General features: G+C 38.2%; 1 long non-coding RNA gene and 1 pseudogene across 1 annotated transcript in view; one reads left to right on the top strand and one right to left on the bottom strand.

Moving 5' to 3' along the window:
- Positions 1–17,600, top strand: part of LOC131382873 (uncharacterized) — a 400,557-nt gene that overhangs the window by 19,332 nt on the left and 363,625 nt on the right. The gene's annotated exons all lie outside the window — the stretch shown is intronic.
- On the bottom strand, positions 3,256–3,363 carry LOC116810001 (U2 spliceosomal RNA; annotated as a pseudogene).

Genomic DNA, 17,600 nt, shown 5'->3' on the forward strand with positions numbered 1-17,600 from the left:
TTTTGACTACTAATGGCAAATATTTTGAGTAAATACCCAGAAGTGAAATTGCTATATCTGGGTTATTTTTTTTTCTTTGGAGGCAAGGAAGGCCTGTATTTATTTATTTATATTGTCTTTTTTTATTATACTTTTAAGTTCCAGGGTACATGTGCACAACATGTAGGTTTGTTACATATGTATACATGTGCCATGTTGGTGTGCTACACCCATTAACTCATCATTTACATTAGGTATGTCTCCTAATGCTATCCCTCCCCACTCCCCCCACCCCACAGCAGGCCCCAGTGTGTGATGTTCCCTTTCCTGTGTCCAAGTGTTCTCATTGTTCAATTCCCACCTATGAGTGAGAACATGTGGTGTTTGGTTTTTTGTCCTTGCGGTACTTTGCTGAGAATGACGGTTTCCAACTTCATGCATGTCCCTACAAAGGACATGAACTCATCCTTTTTTATGGCTGCATAGTATTCCATGGTGTATATGTGCCACATTTTCTTAATCCAGTCTATCATTGTTGGACATTTGGGTTGGTTCCAAGTCTTTGCTATTGTGAATAGTGCCATAATAAACATAAGTGTGCATGTGTCTTTATAGCAGCATGATTTATAATCCTTTGGGTATACACCCAGTAATGGGATGACTGGGTCAAATGGTATTTCTAGTTCTAGATCACTGAGGAATTGCCACACTGACTTCCACAATGGTTGAACTAGTTTACAGTCCCACCAACAGTGTAAAAGTGTTCCTATTTCTCCACATCCTCTCCAGCACCTGTTGTTTCCTGACTTTTTAATGATTGCCATTCTAACTGGTGTGAGATGGTATCTCATTGTGGTTTTGATTTGCATTTCTCTGATGGCCAGTGATGATGAGCATTTTTTCATGTGATTTTTGGCTGCATGAATGTCTTCTTTTGAGACGTGTCTGTTCATATCCTTTGCCCACTTTTTGATGTTTTTTTTTTTTTCTTGTAAATTTGTTTGAGTTCATTGTAGATTCTGGATATTAGCCCTTTGTCAAATGAGTAGATTGCAAAAATTTTCTCCCATTCTGTATGTTGCCTGTTCACTCTGATGGTAGTTTCTTTTGCCGTGCAGAAGCTCTTTAGTTTAATTAGATCTCATTTGTCAATTTTGGCTTTTGTTGCCATTGCGTTTGGTGTTTTAGAAATGAAGTCCTTGCCCATGCCTATGTCCTGAATGGTATTGCCTAGGTTTTCTTCTAGGGTTTTTATGGTTTTAGGATTAACATTTAAGTCTTTAATCCATCTTGAATTAATTTTTGTATAAGGTGTAAGGAAGGGATCCAGTTTCAGCTTTCTACATATGGCTAGCCAGTTTCCCTAGCACCATTTATTAAATAGGGAATCCTTTCCGAATTTCTTGTTTTTGTCAGGTTTGTCGAAGATCAGATGGTTGTAGATGTGTGGTATTATTTCTGAGGGCTCTGTTCTGTTCCTTTGGTCTATATCTCTGTTTTGGTAGCAGTACCATGCTGTTTTGGTTACTGTAGCCTTATAGTATAGCTTGAAGTCAGGTATCGTGATACCTCTAGCTTTGTTCTTTTGGCTTAGGGTTGTCTTGGCAATGTGGGCTCTTTTTTGGTTCCATATGAACTTTAAAGTAGTTTTTTCCAATTCTGTGAAGGAAGTCATTGGTAGCCTGGTGGGGATGGCACTGAATATATAAATTACCTTGGGCAGTATGGCCATTTTCATGATATTGATTCTTCCTATCTGTATATCTGGGTTATTTTATAATCAGGAAAAAAGCACTAAATGTGAATAAAAGTGCTGAATTATTTTAGTTATAATGTTACCTTTCATGGTCCAGCCTCTAAAGTGCTTGAATTCTATACTTCCTACTCATGATCTTGACTATGAGCTTTATTAATTCCATTCCAGGCTATATGTAATTTCTATTCCAAAAGAGTGTTTTCTATCTTTTTGAAAACTGTCAAAAAGATCTTTTTCAATTTATCTTTTTCTTCGAAATTATTTTAGTGATTTTATTTTATTTTTAGAAAACTTTTTTAAAAAAAACTGACAATTATATCTCAATTTGGTATTAAAACACTATTTTGCTGGTGCTTGAAAACTCAAAAATCTCCATTTCTATAGTATAAAATACAGAATCTTAAAGATTTTCTTTAGTGTATTTCCAAATTGCCTACCTTATTTTACTTATTATGCCTCTATATAAGCCCTCTTTTTCTATCCTATTGTCCTAGAATGTGTCATTTTTAGTCCTGTCTCCTGTGGGACTCTACTAAATGGTCCATCTTTACTAAGTGATCCATTGGTTAGATCCGTTTCCTTTTGAAACCTTTCCTGAGCTTTCCAAACTCAAAAAACTCTACCTTCTGTAATTATTTATGACACTTATTATTATTCTTTTGAACATGAATACTATTTTGTATTGCCGTCCTTTCTAGGGTAACTTCTGGATGATTTTGTATATGCACAACACCTAGGAGTGTTTATCCACAATACTTGGAAGTATCTTACATATTTGGTAAGGTTGTAATGATGGGTGGGCTCATTTCACCTAGACTACATGCCAATAGTCTACCTGAGAGTGTTTCCGTCCTTTCATGAAGAAAGTAGTGTGTATTTCCTTTTGGCAGAGGCATCCTTGCCATCAAGATACTAGGAGTACACATTTCTACCAGGAAAGCAAAATACAGACTGGAAGCCAAAACTCAAGGAATTCTGGCCAAAGATGTAAAGAGCCAAATTCTCTCAGAAATGGTTTCCTAGAAGTAATTTGTGCTGACTATGCTTCAGTTCAAACAAACTCCTTTAAGAGCAAAATAGCAGTACGTGATATATCTAACCATTGTAGATAGCTAGCTTGAAGTGGGAGTATATATATATAACTGTTGGCTAAAATAATCTAGATTATTGCTTCAGCAATCCCATTCATTTTGAAAAGTAGCAACTAATTTTCTGCAGATATGTAGTAGTAAGTGCACATCGTTTTAGAATTGGAGTATCTTTCTAATTACTGAACAGCTCTTGTCTGGTGTGGACTTTGGTTGAAGCTAGTGTGTTGAAGGTTTCTTTTTAAAACTGAGTGCCATAGTATAGTGACACTAATATCTGTATTCATATCTATAATTATCCAGATATATAATAAATGTTTATTAAATGCAAGCTACGTCTCTCACAGGATGAAAAGAAATATAAGCCATTGTCCTTGCTTTTAAGAAGTTTGCAATATGGATGGCTAGATAGTATGTGTTACTTATTGAAATATGAATTCATAATAGAATAAAGCAGTTCATCATTATTTAAGAATGATATAACAAAACTGATAAGAACAGATACTACACTTGATCTTAGCCAAAAGGCCGAGAAGCGATGAGAATGATATAACAAAAATATCATGAGAGCGAAAGGGAGAGAAAGCAGTTCCTTCAGGCTGGGATGACTATAGATATCTTTATGGAAGTAAACTCTGACTTGCACTTGAAGAATGGGTAGACTTCGAACAGGAAAGAAGAGAGAAAAAAAGGTATTCTTGGTGAATAAAGAATGTGAACAATGTGAACAAGGCCGTGGAGTCAAAGTCATTTTAGGAAGAAAGTGAGTAAATTGACTTTTTTGAGGAGGTATAAAATTGTAGATTAGACCCGGAGAATCTGGGTTGAGATTATAGAAAAGTGTGAATGCCAGGTAAGAACTAAAGACTTACCTTTAAAGTGAGAGAAGACTTTGAGAAAAGAAAACATATGATCCAAGTTGAGTTTTAGGGAAGTTAGTTTGTCAGCTATGTACCGTTTGAAAAGGAAGATAGAGACAGTAATATGAGGATGTTTAGAAGACCAAGAAAGCAGTTGAAGTGTGAGGTAGAATAGAGGATATATGTAGTATTTCCGTTCAGCATCCTCTCTTTTCTGATTCAGTGATTCAGGTGGAGATGACACTATTTGCCCTCAAAAGCCATAGGCAGGCCGGGCGCGGTGGCTCATGCCTGTAATCCCAGCACTTTGGGAGGCTGAGGTGGGCAGATCACAAGTCAGGAGATCGAGACCATCTTGGCTAACATGGTGAAACCTTGTCTCTACTAAAAATACAAAAAAATTAGCCAGACGTGGTGGCAGGCACCAGTAGTCCCAGCTACTTGGGAGGCTGAGGCAGGAGAATGGCGTTAACATGGGAGGCAGAGCTTGCAGTGAGCCGAGACCGTGCCACTGCACTCAAGCCTGGGGGACAGAGTGAGACTCCATCTCAAAAAAAAAAAAAAAAAAAAGCCATAGGTAGAGCACATGACCCAAGTCTGGTTAACTAAGAGAGTCCATTTCTCTGGTCATAATTATTGGTTCAGAGATGGGCACATGATCTAAACTAAGACAGTTAGAGTTATCTCTGGAACTTTTCCTTCTAGACCTGTGGAGAAAGATGTCCTCTTCCCAGTGATCCTAATATTGTCAGTGGTCATCTTTTCTATTACCTTGTGTGGTGGCCAGCCTCCATGATATTCCTCAATAGTTCCTCCTAATATTCATGCCCTTGCATAATCTTCCTCCATATTGTATCAGAGTTTGTGTGATGAATAAATGTACAGCAGAAGTGATGGTATGCTGTAAATGAAACTGGGTAGGAATGGATGCTACAGAGTCCAAACTGGAATTAGCAAGACTTGGTAACTGGATTTTTAAATGCAAGGGAACACAAAGTTTTTGAGTTCGATAAAATGGCTATGTCATTAACAGATGTGACAAAGTCTGGAAGGGGAATTTTTTGCTTTGTTGTTGTGAAAGATGGGTGGGGGAGATGAATTTATTTTCAGGTTGAGACCCTTGATAACAATATTAGGAACAATGGCTGGTATTTACAAACATGAATAAACTACTCCACAAAATAGTGAGTTATCTGTCCTCTGTCACTGTATATATTCAGGATGTTGGAAATTGGATGTCTTTTAGTAATACAACATATAAAGTCATTTCCAGCTAAGAGATTTGGTTATTCTGTTTCTACTAGTTGTCACACACACACACACACACACACACACACACACACACACACACACGAAGAAATTCTAAAAGTAAATGGAGACAATAGCCACAATCTTCCCTACCATAGACCTCTTAATAGTTTTCTCCCTGTTTCTCGCTTGTTGTTTCATGTGAATTCTAATCTCTACTGGAGCATGCCCAAGGTATTAAGTCATTTTTGCCTTACTGTAAAGTAATACATGAGACTGGGTAATTTATAAAGAAAAGAGGATTAAGTGGCTCATGGTTCTGCAGGTTTTACAGGAAGCATGGTGCTGGCATTCACTCAGCTTCTAGAGACCTGCTCCCATGTTCCAAACACCTCCCACAAGGTCCTACTTCCAACATTGGAGATTATATTTCAGCATGAGATTTGGGCAGGGACAAATATCCAAACTATATTCCCAGCATGGTGGGCAGGCTGGAACTAGGATTGGAGGCTTATGGTCACACTCAACTTTCAACTTTGCAAATTATTTCAGTTTCATTCTTACTTGATTCTATGCTGGGTAAAATTGGCCATCTCACAAAATGCCCAGAAAAACAAAAGGTACTCTGTCAATGACAAACCCATGTGTCCTCCTTCCACTAGAAATGATTTTATGCTCTGTAAATATCTCTCTATATTATCCAATATCCTTTAATTCCCTTTTTCCCCAATTTTCTTTCCTTTTTAAAAATTTATAATCTATTTCTTATTTCTGAAAAAAACTTTTTCTTTAACACAATCGTGAAGCAAACAAGATACGTTATTTGGAAAAAACAAAACAGAAATGTAGAACAAGGAAGTTAGGCTAGATAAACACTAAGATTTCCTTTAGCTCATAAACTTAAATAATAAATCTTAGGCATTTTGTATTCAGCATCAATGAACTCCTTGAATAATAATTGAAAATATTTTTAATGATACAATTATACAAACTATGTTTTTTGATGCTTTTTCATCCAATCGTAAAATTCTAAGAACATTTAAAAGGTATTTATGGGCTTGAAAAAACTGACATTCTTCTCTATTAAGTATCTTATTCAAAAGAGGCCAAATCTTGATATTCAATAGAGTTTGTGCAACACAGCAAACAAGGAAGTGGAACAATGCAAAGAAAACAAATTCATCATTCCCCGGCCTCTCTTGCCCCACACCTTGGAGTCACTGAATGCTTTTTCTTTGAAGTCTAGAAAAATCTCTTCTTGCATGATTTGATTGGTGCCTTCCCTAGATATTTTGCACTTACTTTCCCTGAATTCAGTTGAATATTTTCATGAAAAATAGAGCCTTGTTCAAAAGCATTTGTTTTTGCAACTGTGAAAGATCTAGCAAAAGCACTGGTAATTTTAGTAATTTTCCAAAATCACACAGCAGAGTTTTTCTCATTGGAAATACACTATTGGAAATACAAAGTTTTCTTAAGTCAGGTAGGAACATCAAAAGACAAAGCTGATGCAATATTCACACAACAATTGTTTGATGAAAGCAAGGGAATTTCCAGTCAACCATTTCTAACCACACTTCACCTGGCTAACATTAGGGCTATTTGACTTTTTAATTCTATTTGCATAAAGAAAGGGAAGCCAAGAGAGAATCATGAGTCAATTTGTTTCATAACTTTCCTCGCATGATGCTGTTCTTTTTCTCTGTTTCTCACTCTAGCTTCCCTCTTATTGACAGTTCATCTCACATAGGCTGTTTATAATGGAGAAGAAATTATCTTTCAGGATAAAGGCAGAATGCCAAAGTGGGTGGCAAACTTTTGGCAGTATTCTGGGTTTTCTTAAACACAATGCACATTCTTTTTCCTTTATCCCCTTAGAAGTGAAAAATGAAACTCACCAACTTTTATGGAACAAATTTAGCTCAGCCTTCAGCTGACCTAGTGTTCTTTTTTTCTATAGTTACCTCAGGTAGAAGATGCCTGAGCATTCTTGTGCAAGATTATTAAAAAATATATTTTGCTGCTTTTTTCTTGTATGACTTTGCAGCATACTGGTGTAACTTAATAATAAAATTCCTCTTTTCATGTCACAAGTTTGGTTTCCCTAGTTTAAAATTATATGTTGAATTATGAAAATCAAGCATTTATTTACCAAGGAGAAAAAAGAATTCTATTTTGGAATTGTTTATATAGGCTTAGTGTAATTTCCCACTCATATTTTTTTCCTAACAAGTTGTCTGGAAAGCCATTCCTCCTCTACTAGTGATATTATACAAATGTAAAGAAAATCTGAAATAATTTTTATTTTCACTGACTTCTTATGAATGAATCCCAATTTTTGTATTATTTGCTGAAAAGAATGAAAAGATTGATTTTGTCAAAATGGACTACTGTGAGGAAAGAAACATGGTTTGCGACTGAACAATAGAGAGAGTAAAATACTGGCCTATATTAAAATAGTTGGCCTTAAAGAAAATACGGAGAGACTAGATTTGGATTGTACGTATAAAAGCAATATGTTAATTCTCTAGCCTATGTAATATAGATTTAGAAAACTAGTAGGTATAGAAAGCTTAGGCAATAATGGGCTATTTTGTAGTTGCATTTCAAGTTTTTAAAACAATTTTCAATAAGTTTCACATTAGATTTGCTTTTTGGTAAGCTAAAAAATAAATCTCTAAAAGGAAGAAATGGTGGCTGTTCACTCAAAAGCATATCTCATTATCTTGACTAGTCCATGGGATTTTAATAGTTATTCTGGAAATGCTTTTGAAGAGGAACTATCGATGAAGTTTTGCTTAAATGTTAGGGCTGGGTATCTAAAAACTGAAGTGAAACCCAGAGATGGGTCAGGAAGTCATAGTGGTGACTAACAGAGGTGACTAATGGAGATGTCAGATTGTTCATGGCCTTCTGTGCCACCAGAAAGAATTTTGCCATAAAGTATTTATGAGCAGTCATTGAACAATGCCTGGATGTGGGTTTTTAAGTGTCTCTTTTCCTAGCACTGTTACATACTCTATTCTTTTGGTAACCTGAATCAGTCGCAGAACTTACTGAGTTGGTGAGCTCATTAGGCCAGGACTGAAGATTCTGCCGGGGTGGGGAGATTTGCTTTGTTTTGCACCTTTGGACTCTTCTCCAAGCCTTCCAATGACACAGATATACATACTTTATCACAAACAGGAGAAAACACGAGAGTATAGAAGGATTGGTGCTGAGCTGTCAGGATGACATGGTGGCACCAGTACTGGCTACAAAGTCAGGAGGCCTGCCCCCCAGCCCTTGTTCTGCCACCCACAAGCTCATGACTCTGGAAAAGTCTCTGTATGCTGGCCTCATTGTCATTTATAAAGGAGACTTCATAGGGATTTACAATTTGAAATGATGCTAGTTAGCACTTACTGATATTATATTGGATTACAGATATTAGATTACAGATTATATTACAGATATTGGATTGTAGATGTGTAGACATTAGAATGTCTTTGTATAAATGCTGCTTCTTATGAGAGATGGATGCTAGCTGGATTTTAGAGAAGCAGTTGGGTGATGATACATTGGCACCAGCCAGTTTATAGCTGGGATCAGAATTATAATTGCCTCTTTCCCTTCAGAACATGAAGCTTTGTGAGAAAAATGTTAATTTTACTACACTTAGCTCACTATTGATGACATCCCTTCTAGCAATACCATCTACTGCCCAGCTTTTTCTAGAGCCAAATCTTAGCAATGTGCATAGTCACCTACTTTGTCTCCTCAATTATTTGGAATCAGATTCTTCTTTCCAAAGAAAAAAGTCTTTAATCTATCTTGAGTTAATTTTTGTATATGGTGAGAGATAGGGATCCAGTTTCATTCTTCTACATTTGTCAACTTGGTTAAAGATGAGTTGGCTGGAGGTACATGGCTTTACTTCTGAGTTCTCTATTTTGTTCTGTTTATTTATGTGTCCATTTTTATGCCAGTACCATGCTATTTTGATTACTATATTTTTGCAGTATAATTTTTTTCTATTTCTTTTTTGTTCTTTTTTTGACTTATAGTTTACCCTGATAGAAGGCCTTGTAATATAATTTTAAGTCAGGTAATGTTGATGGCAGCAGCTGCCCGCCTGGAGTGGTGGCTGTGAAGACACCAGCTGCAGGTGGGGAGGCGCTGCCTAGGCTTTGAGCTCCGTGGAGCCGGTGGGAGCTGGGAACAGGCAGAAGCCTCATGCCCTTCTGAACTGGCAGTGCAGAAGCCTCAAGCTTCCCAGGTACAGCTGCAGCCACCCAAGCCACAGCTGCTGACCTGGGCATACCTATGTTCCTGGGGGCCCAGGAAGCCCCTCTGCCCCCTCAGGCTTGGAGATGTTTGCTCCCACTGCCTGGCCTCTCCCCACTCCTGGTGCCTGCTCTGATCTTGACGCAAAGTTGAGGCTGAGCCTGGGTGCTGTCACAATCTGGGTGAGTGCACATGCTTGGAGCAGTGCTGACACACCAGCCCCCTGCTGCCTTGGCGTCCTTCAGCCTTTGGGTATCAACAAGCATGGGAGAGGGTGAGGGGGGTTGCTGAAGGCAGCTCAGCACTGGCCTGCAGTTGCCTCTTGGCACAAACAGCCTGAGTGCTGTGGATTACAGCAGGAGGCAGGCAGGCTCTTGGGCAGAAAGAGGCAGGTCCCTAGTGAAGCCCCACCTTTGAGCCAGGGATGGCCTGAATCCAGAGGCCTGGCTGAGGAGCCAGGATGGGAACTTATGGTGTTTTCTCTGGGCTCCCCGTGGCCACCCATGAACCAACCACCACCCCTTCCTCCCCTCTGAAGCCCATGAAAACTCCTGGGCTCAGCCAGATCAAGGAGATGATCAGATGACTGCCTGTGGAGAAGAGCTACCCACTCCAGGGTCTCCTCTGTCACTTAATAAAGCTCCTCTTCGCCTTACTCACGTCCACTTGTTTGCATACCTCATTCTTCCTGGATGCAAGACAAGAACTCAGGACTTGCCAAATGGGAGGGCTAAAAGAGCTGTAACAAAAACAGGGATGAAATATGCTCCTTGCTCACCACGCTGCAGGCAACAAGAAAGAAAGAAGAGAGAAGGAGAGACAGCTGTGGCCTTTTGGGGATCCCAGACCTAGGAGCTCCCCAAGCCAGGGCTGTGTCACCCTCTCTGAGGCTCTGCAGATTCCTGGCATCTCCAAGCTTCTGGGTGCTACCACATTCCCTGGTGCCAGCTGTGGAAGCTGCTTCAGATATGCCTGGTCCAGATGCAGCCTCATAGGGAGCTGGAACCCATGCTGGCACCTGGAGCTGCCAACCATACCATAGCCGGTGTGCCTGGCTGTGCCCAGTGGCTGAACCCCACTCTCACTCACACACCCCTTGCTACTCTGTGCCTGGCTTGTCTTTGGTAGGCATGAGATTTGGGCCGGTGGTGTGAGCCAAGCACAGCCTACTAGGCCAGGTGAGTTGAATGAGCCCAGTGGGCCTGAGTAAAAACCTGGGGAAATGCGCCACCAGCCACAGAGGTTTCCGGCTGGCAAAGCAACACCCCAAGGATCTCGTGACAATGTGATGCTTCCAGCTTTGTTCTTTTGGCTTAGGATTACTCATTGGTTTATTTTACTTATTTATTTCTTTTGAGATGGAGTTTCACTCTTTTTGCCCAGCTTCTTTGTTTATTTTTAAAACTTTCATCCTTGAGGTGTGTTCCCATTCTCCCTACCACTGTTTCTATTTAAGATATTTCTATATGTTCTTAAATAGGCATGTCTTTTTGTATGACAAAGGTATCTTGTTGTTTTTCATGAGTGTTTTTCTTTTTTTAACTTAATAAACAGTGTTTTACTATGCAGGATAGTTTTTTATATTAAAAAAATATTTGGTAACTAAACTGGGTGTGGTGGTGCTGGTCTGTAGTCCCAGCTGCTTGGGATCCAGAGGCAGGAGGATCACTTGAGCCCAGGAGTTAGAGTCTAGCCTGAGCAACATAGTGAGATCTCATCCCTAAGAAAAAAAAATAGTAATAATAGTCTTAATTCCCAAGAATCCCAATTGTTTCTGTTTTTTCGTAGCTGTCATATTTTTGCTAATTAAAGTAATATATTCTCGAATACCTCCAAATAAATTATAGTTAAAAAGTCTTATTCTGTTGCTGCCATTAATTTTCTTCAAGTTTTAGATATTCTGTTATTTGAATCAGATGATCCTTTCTAATAATGTTAATTTTCCCCAAGTATTTGGTGATAATTTGATTGTCTGTTAATTCGGGTTCCACTTTTGGTGATAAAGAGGCAGCAGTAGAATGTGTGGCCCAGAGGTCTACTGTATTAGTTTCCTAGGGTTGCCCTAACAAACCACAAACTAAGTGACTTAATAGAAATTTATTTTTTCACAGTACTGGAGGCTAACAGTCCAAAATCTAAGTACTGTCAGGCCATGCAACCTCCAAAGCCTCTAGGAGATTATTTTCTTCTTCGAGCTTCCCTGCCTCTGTCTTATTATTATTATTATTATTAAGAGACAGTGTCTTGCTCTGTCACCCAGGCTGCAATGCACTATAGCTCACAGTAGCCTCAAACTCCTGGGCTCAAGTGATCCTCCTGCCTCAGCTTCCCAAGTAGGTAGGACTACAAGTACATGCCATTATGCCTGGCTAATTTTTTATTTTTTTGTAGAGACAGGGACTTGCTACGTTGCTCAGTCTGGTCTTGAGCTCCTGGCCTCAAGCAATTCTCTTACCTAGGACTCCCAAATTGTTGAGATTACTGATGTGAGTCACCATGCCTGGGTCTCTGTCTCTCTTTTCACATGATTGTCTTCTCTCTGTGTCTGTGTGTCTTTATGTCTTCATATGATGTTCTCTCTGTGTCTCTCTCTTCTTCTTCTTTTTTTTTTTTTTGAGATGGAGTCTTGCTCTGTCACCCAGGATGGAGTGCAGTGGCACGATCTAGGCTCACTGCAACCTCCACCTCCCGGGTTCAAGCAATTCTCCTGTCTCAGCCTCCTGAGTAGCTGGGACTATAGGTGCCTGCCACCACACCTAGCTAATTTTTGTGTTTTTAGTAGGGACAGGGTTTCACCATATTGGTCAGGCTTGTCCCAAACTCCTGACCTCAAATGATCTGCCTGCCTTGGAATCCCAAAGAGCTGGGATTACAGGCATGAGCCACTGGCCCGGCCATCTCTCTCTTCTTACAAGGGCACAAGTCATATTGGATTGAAAGACCACCATACTACATTGTAACCTCATTTTGACTGATTACGTCTGCAATGTCCTATTTCCAAATAAGGTCACATTCTGAGGTACCAGGGATTAGGACTTTAACATATCTTTTTGGGGGGGCATAATTTAATCCATAACTATGGGGAGTAGTTTGTTTACTGGGTAAACATGGGCTTCCTGTCCTTACCTTGTACTTTTTCCTGAAGCTATTCTGGGAGTCTCCTATTTCAGAAGTCTTACTTTAGAGACCTGTACATGACACTTTATCTTGGTGGCAAATGCTCTAGTCAGACTTCCCTTTTCTTTCTGTGCCTCTGCTGTCACTGTGGAAGTCTTGCTGGACTCTGCTTCTCAGAATCCAGTACTGAAGCCAGGAGCCTTTCCCAAAGCCTTTTAGCTTTGTTTATAAATGAGATCTGTAGCCAGCTGTGCAGGTCTTTGGGTAGAAGGGTCACTGGCCAGCTCTTCTGATGGTAGTCCTTTAATGATTCACCCAATGTTTTCTCCGGGGTTGATTTAGCTTGCTTACTTGGAAAATAATACTCATCTGCGGTTTTCTTAGAAACTATTGCTGCCTTTTGCAATAGCCTCTATTTGAATCTTGTGGTGCAGTCTCTATACTTGTTTCTGTTAATCTGATCTTATCGGTGTCTCCTCTCCCTGAGATGTTTTTTGTGTCCCGGAAACTCCTCATATAATCTGGTCCACTGATGCTACCCTTTTCTGTTTTTCAGCCTGCTATGGTGCCTTCTTTAGCCATAGCTTTTCTTTAATTTCAGTAGGATTTGGGTGAAAAAGAAGATAAATCGTGTGTTTACTTTGCCATAATTACATAGTATAAGGTGTTGATCTAAACTAGAGGTAATCAAACTTGTTTTATAATGGTCTGGATAGTAAATATTATAGGCTTTGTGGGCTATAATGTCTGTGTTGCAAGTACTCAGTACTGCTATTGTAGTGCAAAAGCAGCCATAGATAACACGTAAATGAATGGAAGTGTCTGTGTTCCAATAAAATTTTATTATAAAATAGGTAGTAGGCTAGGTTTGGCCTATCCCTGAAACCAGTGGTTCTCAAACTTACCATGCATCCAGAATCTTTGGAAGGTCTTGATAAAAAATAGATCACTCTGCTTATTTCCCATTTCTAACTTAGTAGGTCTGGGCTGGGGGGTCCCAGGACTTGCATTTCTAGTAAGCTCCCAGATGATGGTGGTACTCCTGGTCTGTGGAGCGTACTTTGAGAATCACTTATCTAAGTCATTTTTGTTTTCTAAATACCACTATCTCAACCATTTATTGATAACACAACCATGTTCCTCATTCATTCATTCATCTAACAAGTATTTATTGAGCTTCTACGATGTGCCAGGCTCTGTTATAAGTCATGAGAATACTGTCACAAATAAGATAAAATCTCTGTTCTTTTGAGTAGGAGAACCAGACAACCAGGAAACACAAGTACACCTATAAAAGACATAATATGCAGAGTAATAAAAACTATAAAGCCGAGGAAAAGGATACAGGAAAGGAGCTATTTTACGTAGAGTAGTCAGAAAAAGGCACTCTGAAGAGGTAACATCTCAACATAGATGTGAATGATGAAAAAAAAACTAGTCATGTAAAAACTGAGGCATAGGTAGAACATTCTAGACAGAGGATATAGAGAATACGAAGGGCCTTAGGTAGGAATGAGCTTATTTTTGAAGACAAGCAAGAATACCAGTGGAATGTGAGTGGCTTGAGTGAGGTAAAGAGTGGCAGGAGATGAGTTCAGAAAAGCGAGCAGGGTCCAAATGTTTTGGGGATTTGTAGACCATGGTAAAGAGCCTGGGTTTTGTTTTAAAATTTGTGTGAAAACATTGGAGAGTTTTGTGCATAGGAGTGACCAAATAGCATTTACATTTTTGAAGAATTACACTGGTTGCTGGGTGGAAAATATTCTGCTAGTGGTAGCAGGGGATGAGGGCAAGAGTGGGAACAGGAAGACCATTTTGGAAGTTTGTTGCAAGAATCCTAGGAGAGAGATTGCAGTGACTTGGACCTCGATGAGTTTAGTGAGTTTGCAGTTGGATGCAGAACATATTTTGGTGGTCATGCCTGTAGAATTTGCTGGTAAATTGGATATGGGTATGAAGTAAAAGGAAGTACCAAAGATAACTCCTGAGTGTCTGTCTTGAGCAACTGGGTGAGAATGGGAAAGAAATTAAGATTTTACCTTTAGAATCTTATGTTTGAGATGCTTTTTAGATATTCAAGAGAAGTTGTCAAAAAGGCAGATGTAATAGGCTGCAGCTCAGGTGAAAGCCTAGGGATATAAATTTGGGACTCATCAACATACTTTTGATGTTTTTTATTAGGTTGGTGCAAAAGTAATTGAGATTTTTGCCATTGAAAGTAATGGGGAAAAAAGCAATTACTTTTACACCAGCCTAATATTTAAGGCCATGAGATTAAAGGAGATGATTACTTCTATTGTGGTTGTAGAAAGAGAAGAAAAGGACATCAAGGAGTCAATCTTGCTAACATTGAGATGATAGGAAAGGGAAGAGGATCCAGCAAATGACACAGAAAAGTCACTCAGGGAGTAGGTTTTCCCAGAAGCCAAGAAAATAAAATGTTTCAAGAAAGAGAGGAATAAAACTTGTCAACTGTTACTTGGTGAGCAAGTAAAATGAGGACTGAGATTTTATCACTTGGTCATCTTGACAAGAAAGGTGTAGTGCAACAGTGAGGGATAAAATTGTACAGAATAGAAGAGAGAAAATGGTAGAGGGGGACATAGAGATAACAAATGTAATCAACTCTCTCTAGTGATTTCTGCTGCTGGTCATTCCTGGGTTATATGTACCAACCCTGGGATCAACTAGAAAAGCAAGACCAATTATAAAAACTCTGTGCCTGAAGGTGTTGAGTAGCTAACAAAGTGGTGATGGGTAATAAGTCTTGGAGGAAGAAAGAACCCAAGAGAGGTAAACCCAGTACTGAGGTTTACTTTTCCATTAGGGGATTCTAGAAGAGGTAACAGAGAGGTTAAAAGACTTGAACAGTACTTTTAGTAGCCTCAAGAGACTAATGGAACAAAATCTGTAATCCAGAGTATGCCAAGGAGGAGAGCCATTGGAGCCACTCTCCATCAAGCTCTGGGTCGGAATCTCAGGGAACTTACTCTTAGGAATAAATGTGAACCAGAAGTAGTTCAAGTTTGGCAGGGGCTTAAACCCAATTGTAAGTAAACTCAATTCTTAAAATTAGATTAAGAGATTCCCACATTGTTAGAGCCCCTAACTGACTGTCTGAAGAAAATACAAATTCTCTCTGGAGTAACATGATGTCACCATAGCTTCAAATTATTTGTATGATTTTAAAAAATATAAGGTCCAGCACTCAGTAAAAGTGACCAGTTCATGTTAGGACATAAAATGAATTAATGAAAAATAAGGAGAAAAAAACCTGACAGTAGAAACAGACTCACATGAACTTCAGATGATAGATTTACCTTTAAGATTCTTATTCTGCTGAAGGAGATTAAGGACAAGAGTAGGAAATTTGACAGAAAATTGGAAGCTATGAAAACAAATTAAAATTCTAAAACCGAGTTTACCTCAGAACTAAAACGAAAAACTCAGTGGATAGATTTAATAACCGATTAGACACAATTGAAGAGAAAATTAGGAAGTAGGTAGGATTACCCAGGATGAAGTATAGAAAAAAAAGAAAATAAAAAGAGAGAGTTATAAAATAGGAGATATAGTGAGGACATCTGTCATGGGTGATTGAAACCCTGAAAAAGGAGAGAGAAAAATGGGACATCAGCAATATTTGAAAAGATAATGGCTGAGAATTTTCCAAATCTGATAATGGTATCAAACTCCAGATTCAAGAATGCCTACAAGCCATAACTAAGATAACTAACAGGAAAACCAAAGTTAACCTCACTATAGCAAAAGTACTGAAAACTAATGCAAAAAAAAAAATTATAAAGTAGCCATAGGGATCTCATGAAGCAACGGTTAGAATAAGATTTTTTGTAATTCATCAGAAACGATGAAACTTTCTACAAAGTTCTGAAAGAAAATAACTGCCCTCTTAGATTTCTAAACATCTAAAAATGTATTCTTTAATAATGAAGATAAAATAAAGATATTTTAAGAACAAAAACTTGTGAGAAAAATTTTTTTCCAGCAGGCATGCATTATGCACTAAAACGAACACTAAAGATTTTTTTTTTAACCAAAAGGGTAACTGTGTATAAATCTCAATAAATATAAATCCATAATTATAATTTCTATTGAGTTTAAATATATATAGAATTAAAACACACGACAACAATAGCATATATGTCAAAAGGGGGTTAACTGAAGTTAAAGGGTAGAAGATCCTGAGATTGAACAAGAAGAGGTAAAAGTGCCAATTAATATTAGGCTGCTATGTCAATGATGATATTATAATCTCTAGAGTAACTTCTAAAAATAGTAAGATGAAGTATGCTTGCTTGAGAAGGGAAAACTGAAATAATAAATAATCTCAATCAATCTGAAATGAGGTCATATAAGAAAGAAAGAAAAAAAACGTAGAACTAATGAGGAAATAGGAAGCAAATAGTAAGGTGGTATAATTAAGTCCAAATATATCAATTGTGACATTAAATATGTAGGCCTATAGGTTGCAATTAAAAGCAAAGATAGCCTGACTGAATTTTTTTTTAAAAACTAAACTATGTACGGTTCTCAAAAGACATCTAAAAACATAGGAAAATAGAAAGGTTGTAAATAATAGGGTGAGAAAACGTATGTCATGCAAATACTAACCAAAAGAAAGCTGAATAGGTAAATTAATATCAAAGTGGCAAGTATCTATAGTAATTTTGTTTTAAAGGTTAGCAGAGAAATGGGTAGAAACTACAGGGGGACGTTGGTCCAAATTTTTATTTATTTATTTATTTATTTATTTATTTATTTATTTATTTAATCTATTGCTTGAGTATTAATGGGAATAATCCAGCAGAAAGGGGTAAATTGATGACACAAGAGAGATAAGTGCAATTTAAGACCAAAACTCTTTGAGTTGGACATAGACTGGGAGAGGATAATTTTTCTGTTTTAATACGCAGAAGATATGGGTACCAGATGCATGTACATCGATCAAGAGATTTTGTTGGTGAGAAGATGAACTCATTCTCTTCTGATTGCATCTATTTCCTAAGGAAAATCTACCAATTGGGTATAAGTGGAGAGACTATTGTTGATTTTAGTGGAAGGAAGATGTGTAATAGCAGTTTCAATAGGAGAGAAAACAGAGTTCTTAAAGAAATATATGAAGATAAGCCAGTACTGAAAGTTCACTTAGCGTTGTGATCACAAATTTAAAATGAGGCTAGTCAGTGCGGTAGTTGTATGCTATTTTTCAGTCACATTCATCTTCTTCAGTAAGGGTGTATGTTGTGGGAAGTCAGGTACCCCGAA

Source organism: Hylobates moloch, unplaced genomic scaffold (assembly GCF_009828535.3).
Source record: "Hylobates moloch isolate HMO894 unplaced genomic scaffold, HMol_V3 SCAFFOLD_1, whole genome shotgun sequence".
Classification (NCBI taxonomy): domain Eukaryota; kingdom Metazoa; phylum Chordata; class Mammalia; order Primates; family Hylobatidae; genus Hylobates; species Hylobates moloch.